This window comes from Myotis davidii, unplaced genomic scaffold, assembly GCF_000327345.1.
Source record: "Myotis davidii unplaced genomic scaffold, ASM32734v1 scaffold497, whole genome shotgun sequence".
Classification (NCBI taxonomy): Eukaryota; Metazoa; Chordata; class Mammalia; order Chiroptera; family Vespertilionidae; genus Myotis; species Myotis davidii.
The window spans coordinates 3,891,219-3,903,181 of record NW_006288434.1 but is presented as its reverse complement, the minus strand read 5'-3'; positions in this window follow the sequence as shown (position 1 = coordinate 3,903,181).

Below are 11,963 nucleotides of genomic sequence, written 5' to 3'. Positions count from 1 at the left end.
GGGGAGGGGTCCTCGGGCTCCCGGTCCTGTGGTTCCCGAGCCGCAGACGCCCCTCAGTCCTCCTTAGACCGGTCGTTGGTCAGTGGCTGTCATTTGGGGGAGCTGTTTGGGGGTCTTGGTCCGCTTCCCTGGTTAAAGGATGGTGGTCAGTGTGAACTTAACGTGCTGGGTCGGAGGCATCGATTCGTGCTCTTCCAGCCAGAAATGTCTTTTGAGGCAGAAGGACTCGAGAAAAGAAAAAAAAAGATAAAGTATTGAGTCACCGTTTCCCATGACACCGCACACCTGCAAGTGAGGCACATTTAGGAAGAGTCTGAGACGCGGCAGTGCGCGCTTAAGACAGTGTCCTGCATTCGCTGCGGCCTGTGATAGCAGTGCGAAATGGAATGAGTATGAGCCACAGATAATGCCGGTTAATGGGAATGGCTATATCAACACAAATTCCCACTATAAAGCACTAATGTGTTCAATAGTTTTCCAAACTCGCATAAACATTCGACCATCTGTTCCCTACAGCAATCTTGTGTGGGACGAGGAGCAAGTAGTAATTTTTTTATTTTACTGTTAAGGGAAACGGCCTCAAATGATTGCCCAGCGCATTCTTCATCTCAGTAAACTTCAGTGCATGCCAAGCGTATTGGCAGGTCTGCACCGGGCGCTGCATTGTCATTTAATTAACATTTAAACCAGCCACGTAAGTGCTCTTTCACTCCTATCTTGGATGGAAGAAAGATAATATTCCTGAAAAAACATGTTGCTTCATGTGCTTTATTAGGCAAAAGAGCCAAAAAACTCAGGACTGTGCCTTAAGAAGACACATCTATTCCTAAATGGTAAATAACAATCTATTAGAACTCCGGTTAAAATCGATCCATCGATATATAGAGTGCCTGTCAAGGGGAGAGTACTATTACTATATTCATAAGTAAGGAAGATGGATGGGAGACAAAAACAAACTCCAGTCCTCAGAGGGTTATGATGAGTTCCTCTGGTGGTCATAGATATGGGCATTGGATTCAGTACAGTCAACATCCAATCCCAGCCAGCATCCTACCTATGACAGTTTTTAATTAGATTCTAAATTTGTTTTCTTTAAAAAGAGGGTAAAAGTTCCATTATCGTACTTGAAAATAAAACATGACTTTATTTTAGTATTTCAATTAAATCCTGGACAGAGACAATACATAAAACCAAAGAGGGATAAAAAAGAGTCATACTCAATAAAGGGGTGAAGGAAGATCACCCCCAATAACTTGTAAATTAAACTACACCAAGTTTAAACTATCCAAACCAATCATAGTTACCAGGATTATCTATCCAGGGGATTTTAACATATACTTCCGGTAGAGGAAGATAAGGGTACAGAGTGTCTGGTTGGACTTCACTAAAACATGACTATAAATAACAAAGGTGAAAAAAAAATGGTCTGCTTAGAGTCTAGAAAATTTTGTCCAGAGAACAAGAGTTTGGCCAGCACTATCTAGGGTGGGTTTGAGCACTCCCGTCACTACTCGGGTTGCACTAGAGCTTGCATTAAATAACTCTCAAAAGACTTCGCTTGGTTGTGAATCCATTTTGAACCAGCAACTTCCCAATTGAGAAGTCCAATTAATTAGCTGAGCTTCTGGGGCACCTTGACGCAGGAAATGGAAGCCCTGGGCAGCAGACAGAAGTATTCTAGTCACTGGAAAGTTACACCAGCTCTTTGTAGATTAGTAAGTACTTTGAGAAGGAAACTGGCCATCAGGATTCTTAGGCAGCTGTAGTTGTTGGCATGCAGGGCATGTCCTTGTCATATTTGAGGGAGGTACAGTTGCGTATGTACAGGGAAGACTAGAAGCCAAGCCGGTCCCTGAGGAGAGGGAGCTAGTTGACTCAGGAGAGGGAGTAGGAGCTCATCTCAGAAGGAAATAGCAGTGGGATCTGAAACCAAGAGCCTGTTCCCTTGGTCCATGAATCAAGTCACCTCTTTCTCATTACCTCCACCAAGCTCGTTTCTCTCAGATAAAAAAATCAAACAAACTCTCCCTTATGGGCTATATTCTCTGATTTACTCTCTTTTTCAAAGCCACACTTTTTATTTCCACTTCTTGTCTCCCCTTAATTCCTCAACCCCTCGATGATACACTCTCTCCCACTTCCACTCAGACCGCCCTCTCAGCAGTCATCAGTGATTCCTCTTCTGTTTGACAATCCAGTGCACTCTCTTCTGGTTAATTTTGTTTGACATCTGTAGAATCTGACCCTGTTTTTCTCCCTCTTTTTTTTTTTTTTTTTAATACACGCTCTAGGCTTCTGGGCTACGAGTCTCCTGGTTCTGCCCAGCTTCCAGACTATTCCCAGCCTTCCTGTCACCCTCTCTGACCACTCCATTGGGCTTTACCTTGACCACCCCTCTGCCACTACATTTACCACATTGTTTGTAAATAGTCTGTTTATGAAATCACTTGTAAGCTCTAAAATAGAGCCGGTGTTCTATTTATCTGTATCTCTATTACCGATCATAAAGCCTGGCACATTGGAGGGTTTTTTTGTTTTGTTTTGTTTTTTAACCCGAGGGAGAAGGCCAGTCAGGCTAATGTACTGACCACACAAGGATGGGGCTTAATCGGGAGATAACAACCTGAAGTTCGCCCGGGCACCTAGAGCAGCTGTGTTCAAGTTCAGGCCGCCGGGCAGCCTGCTGCCCTGTCCTCCTGCTAAACCCCACAGACTACTGGAGGGAGTATTTCCTAACATACTGGCTGGGTGCTCATTTTCAGTGATGTGCTTGGAGGTAGTAGACTTCTAGTGCCCAGAGTCGGGCAAGAAGGGACAAGCAAGGACTGCTGGATAAAAGGAGTTTCTGGACCCCTGAAGCCGAGGACACTTACGGTGGTGATACCATTAACGTTCTGTCAGCCTTCAGGGACTACCGGACAGCCTCCCTCTTTGACTAGCAGTATGATAGCGTCTGATAGAGGTAGTTAAGGTAACTACCTCTATCAGAGTAGAGGTAGTTAAAAGTCAGAAGATGTAATATTTGTCTATTCCCGTTGGCTTTTTGATTCACTGCTCTCATTTTTCTCATTTCTTTTTGGTCTTAAAAAATGTGCTGTGTTTATCTGTTTGCCTGTGTACATCTAATTTTAGATCACAAAGCTGTAGGACAGAAAATCCTATATATATATAAAAGCCAAGCGACTGGAACACTGGAACACTGGAACGACTGGAATGACTGGTTGCTATGACGTGCACTGCAGCCCTGATCGGCCCTCCCCCACCCTGATTGGGGATGGCCCCTCCCCCCAACCAGCCCCACCCCCTGTCATCCCACACACACACCCAGATCGAGGGCAGAGCCAGCCAGCTGACCTCCTGCAGCCCCCACCCTGGCCGGCTCAGCCCTAATTAACTGGAACACTGGAACGACTGGAATGACTGGTTGCTATGACGTGCACTGCAGCCCTGATCGGCCCTCCCCCACCCTGATTGGGGATGGCCCCTCCCCCCAACCCCCTAATTCGGGCTGGCCGGACCCCACCCATGCATGAATTCGTGCACAAGGCCTCTAGTGTCTTTATATGTGCAGCATTTCACTGTTGGTGCCTAAGAATGTTTAATGACATCAACACCATTCATTTAACTTGTTTTAACAAATAAAAGGTAGAATTCTCTAGAGAACTTGTTCACTTGAACTTCACTAGAGATTTATAAATAATTTTCAGGCTATATTCAGAATATAGTCAGACTGACTAGTGTTTCATGTAATGTATAATGAAGTTGACTGGGCTTATGAGATCTTAGGTGTTATTGAGATATTTGAAGTGAATAGTAAGAGAATATAGTGGTCTCCTCCCAAGTGAAAGGATACACTTTATGTAGATCCTTAACATAGAAAAATATTAGATAATGTTCATGATCCAAACTACACAGTGCTTGAGAAGAATAGCTATTTGCTTCATTAGATTTGTGGGTTGGTGAGGAACACAACACCTATACAAACTTGTAAATTGTCATGCCATGATCAGAAGGATTTCCTATAATAAGGGTCCCCTTCAGATGTTATGTTTTCTCCCATATGTATTACATACATTATTTTCCTCCTACCAACCAAGAACCAAGAAAGGAATTTATAAAAGAGTTTTAGATCGGTTCTGACATTGTATGTCAGATGATGTAACATAACAGTTCTGAGAAAATGATTGCCAAGTAAGATCTTGAAACAGAGACCTACTTAGGATCACCAACACAGAAACAATATTGGAAGAAAAGGGTAATTAAAGGCTTTGTCGTAGAAGAGAATAAAAAACTTAGAGAAATCTTAGAACACTTAGGTTTTTTACAAAGTGCTGTTCTTTTTTTTAAAAAATATATTTTATAGATTTATTACAGAGAGGAAGGGAGAGAGATAGAGAGCTAGAAACATCGATGAGAGAGAAACATCAATCAGCTGCCTCATGCACATCTCCTACTGGGGATGTGCCTGCAAACCAGGTACATGCCCTTGACCGGAATCGAACCTGGGACCTTTCAGTCCACAGGCCGATGCTCTATCCACTGAGCCAAACCGGTTTCGGTGGAACTTCTTTAAGAATAGGGTATACAGATACTATGCAGGGATACTATAACAGGCATACCAATACTTACCTAATAGAATTATTGTGAGACCTGAATAGGAAACTATATGACATTACATCATGTACAGTGTGCTACCATTTATTGGATTCTATAGTTCTATAGATATAACTGCACATCAACTTGGCAGATACTAAATTCAAATTCATGGCAGAAGTATTAAACAGATACTACACAGACAGCTGTAAAAAAAAGTATACACACACACACACACACACACACAACTGTTACTGACTTGGAGGACAGAAAAATGCAATGGCTACATTGAGAGAATGTAAATATTAGATGAATAACAAGAAAAGAAAAACCTAATTTGAAATATTTTTATTGATCTTTTGGAGAGAGAGGGAGAGAGAAAGAGACATAGATTGGCTGCCTCCTACATGCCCCCTACAGGGGATGAAGCCTGCAACCCAGGCTTGTGCTCTGACCTGGAATAGAACCAGCAACCTTTGGTGCATGGGACAACACCCAACCAACGGAGCCACACTGGCCAGGGCAGAAAAACCTAATGTAAATCAATTGCCTTTCTAGGGTGTGAAAAATGTAGGAGGGGTCAGTGTGAGAACTTTGAAATGGATTATACTCTAGGACCATGGCTCCTAAGGCACAAATAACCTAAGTACATAAATATAAAGAATAACAATACATTTAAGGTAAAGAACAAATTTTATAAGCTGTTCAACTCACTTCTATGTGCGGTTTTTGTTTTGTTTTACGTTTTAGTAAATGTATTGCAAAGTTCTCTAGAATAAATCTAGAGATTTATAAATACCTTACAAATAAATTTTAAGTTACTTCTCTCTAGGATATACCTTACATAATATATCTTAGGCTAAATCAGAGTTGTCTGGTTTCATGAGGTATTTAAGTTTAACATTAAGAGGCCTATTTAATGTGAAAAATGAGGGAATATTGCAACTCCCAACCGAAGGGGTATATTTTCCAGAGACCTCTATAATGATAAAATGTTACATGAAGTACAGTCTAATGGGGTGACAGACATGATTACCAAAAATTACAATGTAAGTGGTACAGTAGGAGGGTGAGCACAAAGTGCTCTGGGTACAAAGGGCAGGTGTATTGAACTCACCTTTGGGGGTTTGGGACTGGGGGCATGAGAGGAGCAATCAGGCTGAGTTTCCTAATTTAATAACAGCCACCATTTAGCAAGCCGCTCCAGAGAAGGTCAGCACACAGGTGGGCCCCAGGCACAGACCCTTAGCAATGCACTCAGTGATGCGCCCCCTCCTCTGGGGTGGGCCCCATAGAGCACTGCAGCAGCTCTCCTGAGGCGTACGTGACCTACCTGTTAGAATTAAGGGGAAATCAGTTCTGGTTCAGCAAGAAACTGTGTTTCTGCTAAATGGTGGGTAACTGCCCTCTGTCCTCACAGTGCACATTGAGGGATTGTAGTGACAAAATTACATGTGTAAGTACCTGTCCAGTGTGTGTCTGACTTGGGAAATCTAGAGTTATATAGTATAGAGTTTTTTAAATTTATCTTTATTGTTGAAAGTATTGCAGATGTCCCCTCCCCCCTCCCTCCGTCCCCTGCCCCCGTTGGCCCCTTCCATCTCTCCATCCCTACCTCACTATTGTCTGTGTCCATGGGTTTTGCATATTCATGTCAATTCGTGGTTAATCTCTTCCCACTCTCCCCCACTTAGTCTAGATTTTTAAAAATTTTTATTTATTGATTTTAGAGAGAGAAAAGGAGAGAGGGAGAGAGACAGAAACGTTGACTTTTGTTTCACTTGTCCATGCATTCATTGGTTGTTTCTTGTATGTGCCCTGACGAGATTGAACCCCCAACTTTGGCTTATGGGGACGACACTCTAACCAATTGAGCTACCAGGGCTATTGTCTAGATTTTTTTTTTTAATCTATTAGAATTACTTACGGTTTACCCAGTAATACCATTTTCTTTTCACTAATAATTTTGGACTGTTGTCCATTTTTTTCCATATAAAAATCTATTTTTAAAGGATAATGTGAAGATAGCCTATTTGCCATTTAACTATTGATGAGTAATTTGCATTTGAAAAACAAAATCCTGATTTCTCAAAAGGTAAAAGTGAGGAGCTGAAAGAACACTACATCCAAAAATCAGAAGGGCAAGTTGTCTCTCTGCTGATGCCTCACATGGACTAAGACAAGAGTGAACCATATGCTTGTAAGTATTAGATAAGCCTGCAAAATGAAGACTTATTACGAGTAGCAAATTCATTGACTGGACAGCCTTAGCGAGATGCATTCTAAGAGAAAAAAGCAATTTTACTATTAGTATTAACATTTGTAGTAATATTTTATGCTTTTATTATTAGATCAAAAAATGTGTATGCTAACTTTGTTAAGAAGTAAACATTTTTATTTAGTGTGATAATTGAGTGTTTCATTGAGTTATAAAAAAGGAAAATATAATTTAGATGAAGAATTAAAAAATTGAAGAATCATACTGTAATGTAAGAAATAAGTTGGAAATAATAATATAATCTAATATCATTTACTAAAATATGTCTTTTCTAGCTCTATTCAATGAAATGGCCAAGGAACAATATTACTCCATGAACTTGATTATATCACTCCTAATGCCTAAATTATGGAGCCAAATACTATTTTTCACTTAAAGGAAACAATATACCTTAGAAAAATGGTTGATTCACGTCTGGGTCTGGGAAGGTACAGGTGAATCTTAGAATATTTTACTGAGCCAGAAAGCAATAATGTTTTCCAAAAGTAATGGTGTTGCATGGAAGAACACAGAAGCCAGTTTAAGGGGAAACCCATTGGCTAAGTTCTGTCAATTTGAGTATCAAAAGGAAAATAATGACTATGGTTAGTTGAAATGTATTAATATGTAAAAAGCTGAGTTCATAATGATAGCCAAAATGAAAAAGTTGGTGAATTGTACTAAAGAAGTCGAATATAATTGAGCCTCATTACTTATATTTAATGAGAAGCTGAAAGTAGTATTTGACTCATATTATCATGTTAGTACTATTTGAATCACTGAATTGGTACAGAATATCAAATTCAGGAAATATCAAGTATTTTAGTTTTACTTAATGTAAGTTTACATTTAGAAGAATAATTGTTAACTCTTAGTCCATAACTGCCAGTGTCTATACTAGTGCAAACTATTTTTTTGTAGTGACAAAATCACATCCTTAACTGCCTTAGAAATCTAATGTTGACAGTTTTTATTGCACCTCAAAGTGCCATTCTAGTGAGTCATTTTGGAATATTTGAATTTTTGTACTCCCGAGTCTCTATGTATTGATCAGCCAAACTTTGTTGTTGTTGTTGTTAATCCTCACTGAGGATGGTTTTTATTCCCATTGCTTTTCAGAGAGAGTGGAAGGAAGAGGGGGAGGAACTGAGGGCATGAGGGAGAGAAGAAGGGAGAGAAATATCCATGTGAGAGAGACCACATCTACTGGTTGCTTCCTGCGCACACCCCAACCAGGGCAGAGAGCGAACCTGCAACCCAGGTACGTGCCCTTGATCTGGAATCAAACCTGAGACCTTTTGGTGCTGGGGCCAATGCTCTAACCACGAGAAACACTGGCCAGGGCTCAGCTAAGTTTTAAACTAGTTCATAACCCTGGTTCTATTCTGCAGAAGACTCTAGCAGGCTGTCTGATTGAACTTTCTGTAATGGGGAAATGTTCTATATCTGTGCTGTCCAATAGGGTAGTCATTAGTCACATACAGCTAACGGCTATTGAGTACTTGAACTGTGGCTAGTGAACTGAATTTTAAATTTGATTTACTTAAGTTCATTTAAAGTTAAATAGACACATGGCTCATTGGACAACATAGATCTTAACCTTAAACGTCCTTTTAATCATATGGAATAACTTAGGTTTACCCAGCAATACAAGTTCCTTCTCACCAATTCTAGAATATTGTTCATTTCCTTTAAGATAAGGATCTATACTGAAAACATTGGATTTTAATTTTTTTGAATAGGTAATACATTCACATTGTTTAGAATATTAAACAAATATAAAAGAGTAGACAGCAAGAATTCTGTGCCTCTCTACTCCCCAGCTACTCCTAGGTGTGACCCATGCTATCAGTTTCTTATGCATATGTAAGTATTGATAGGCCTTCATTGTGAGCAGGGTTTTTCCTCTCAACTTCTTTTTGGGATCCCTTCATATCAGCACATCAACAGTCTCCTTATGTCTTGGGAATCTATTTAAAGGCTACCTGAAGGTGGCCTGTCTGCCCTCTGGACAACTGATGAGATAGCTTGCATTTGAAGGTAAGAACAGCAGCAGGTAGAACCTACTGATACAGCTCCTCCTCATGCACCCCACCCATGTGGCGGATGCCCAGATTTAAAAATGCCCAGTTCTTTTCTTTTAAACTTATATTTTGAACTAAATCATGCTAAGCTTTGTGAAGTGACCCAAGATATTATATTATGGTAACACCGATTTTTTTTTAAGTATAATTATAATCTCAATAATATGTAAGCCCTCTTAGCCCCATTTCAACATAGAATAAAATCCAAACGTCTCACCAAGGCCTGCCAGGCTTTGCATGATCTGGCTCCAGACTTCTCTTTAATCACTAGGCTCCAACCTCATAGGCCTCTTATCACAGCCAGCCCTTTCCTGCCGCAGGGCGTATGCCCTCACTCCTCTCAGACTGGCCTGCCTTTTCCTGGGCTTTCTGTGGCTCTTCATCCTCCAACCTCAGCTTAAATGTCATCTCGTCCTTGACATCTTTCCTGAATGTGCCATCTCCAGCCCATACTACTACTATCTTCATAACATTTATTATGATCTGTAGTCATTTTGTTTACATATATGTTACCCACCATTGGATTGGAAGATCCCTGACAAAAAGGACTTAAACTGTCTTTACCAGGACCTAAAACAGTGTTTACCCTTTCAAAAGTCCCTCATAATTAAATAAACATAGTAAATTACTCTAAAAGAAATACTGTTTTTATATGACATTTTTAAAAACTTTATTAACATCCATCTGAAGTCTTTACTTCTATAAATAATAAGGGACATTCAGTGTGTGAGCATCACTAAAGCGATTTACATTGGCTCTGAAATTCCAGCTATGAAGTGATGCTGCTTATGCCACAGTGGTATGTGCTCTCCATCTTATAATCTTTTTGAATCACTAAGGCAACATGTATTGGTCATTGTGTCAACATTTATTAACCAAGTGCTTACCTTGTCATTACTGAACAATATACACATTATATGATGCTTTAAAGTTTGTAAATAGTTTTTATTTCTGTCAATTTCTTTGATCTTCAAAACTCCCTCTCTACCCTGTAAGGCATCTTATGGCCATTTTACGGGTGAGGTTACTGGAACTCAGGAAAGATTAAATTTTGCTTATAAAAATATAACTGGTGAGAGATAGAGTTAGTAAGGGAATTCAGCTCTTCAACGTCAAACTTCTAAGTCCAAATCCTTGGCTTTTCAGCCACACCACTGCTATTCCAACGCAGTATTTGAATAAAAACTTGGTGGTTTACAAAGTACTTCTACATAAACTATTTCTTTTAATACTCTTTATCACCCTTGTGGCTGACAAGGCTGTTAAAATTCCTCCCCTGAAGAATTTCCATAGTCTCTTTAAGGAAATAATACATATCCAAAACTGAAGACATTGTTCCAGAGTAATATAAACACGTGGAAATTAATTATGGAAATGTATACAGATGCTAAAGAGACTGTGTATTGTAGATAGCATTGTATGTAGCCAAAGGAGATCTATCAGAAAGCCTGGGAAGAGGTGAGTAATAATAGGATTTGCAAGGAGAGGAGGAAACCAGACTCAAGGGGTCAGAAACCTCGGATCCTGCCTTCCATATACAGGCAACGGGCTACGCAAAGATATAGGTGCATGTGGGCACGGTGTCACGTGGAGAACACGGCCAGCAAATCAGCTTGATAACATAGAGGGGCCTCAAGAAATATTTAAAGCTGAGGATGTTAAGACGAGCATGTCTAGTTCGCAGAAGACCTCAGACGTCCAGGGGAGTTGGATTTTATTTTACAGACATTGGGGAGTTGGTTCACACTTATGCAAACAAAAGAGATGAAAGCAAGGTCTGATGTAGCTGTATGTAGACTGAATCACAGCAGGGGAGACTGACCAAAGGCTAGCGCAGTCATCCTGGTGTAAGGTGACAAAATCATCAACTGTGGTGGTGACTGAGGGAAGTGGGCTTTTCAGAGAAAGGCTCCTCAGCACTGGATGATGGATTTAGGACAGGGGAGAAAGGAAAGAGGGTGAAACGACCAGGTTTCCAGCCCGTTGAACTGGGCTGATTGGGGTGCAATAAACATGTTAATTCTGAAGGGAAGCATTTTGCCTGAGGCCTAGAGGAGAGAGGTGGGGATAAAGAGGTGATGAAGTAAGGTTTTGAAATGCAAAGTTGAAGGTGGTGCAAGGATGGTTAGTTGAAGGCCTGAAGACAACCAGAGAAATAAGCCTGGAAAGAAGGTGAAAAGTCAGAGTTAATATTGTGTCATTTTTTTAAACTCTCTTTCCCAAACTGCACATTCACTGCCTACTCACATAGCCTCAAATGCTCTTTTGTTGACAGTTCACTATTGAGATGAATTCATAGATTTGATATTTCCTTGTGAACTTTCTCTGTGGTAGTATAAAAAAAATTATCTTTAACATGTATGAAGACTTTTTACCCAGAAATGATTATTTAGAACCTACTTTGGTTTTTAAAAATTAATATTCATTACTTTCAAAATTTGTGCTTAAGCTTTTATATTAAATATATCCATTTTAAAATTCCATTTATAAATCTAGCAAATCAATGTCTATCCTCCTGGTTAGTCATTTTAAACTGTATTTATTAATTTCATAATTTAAATACCTTTTTAAACATCAATTTCCTGTTTAACAAACCCTTCCAAATTCTTAAGGAATTCTCATAAAACAATAAATTAGACAAATACCTGTGGCAAGTAGCTGGGCCCTTCCATGCTTTTGAAATGCAGACAGCTTGACTTGCTGAAGATGCCGGACACCTGGGTCAAGGACAAATCCCATTAATGTGACCTTATTCTCTAGACTGCCTGCCCGTCAGGAGGTTGATCTTGGACTTGGCACCATACAATGAGTTGCTTATCTTCAAAGTGATCAATTTGATTAGTATTCTATATTCCTAAATCTCTGACAGTTGTGTGTCAGGGTGCTTTAAGATAGCTGAATCCTATGGCAGCTTTCTGCCTCTTGCTACTAGTGAGTGATTTTGCTTGTTAGAAGGACCTGCTAGCTACAGGCAGACTCCCACCATCCACCAACAAGCTCATTGTCAACCCATAGCCCAGTGCTGACTG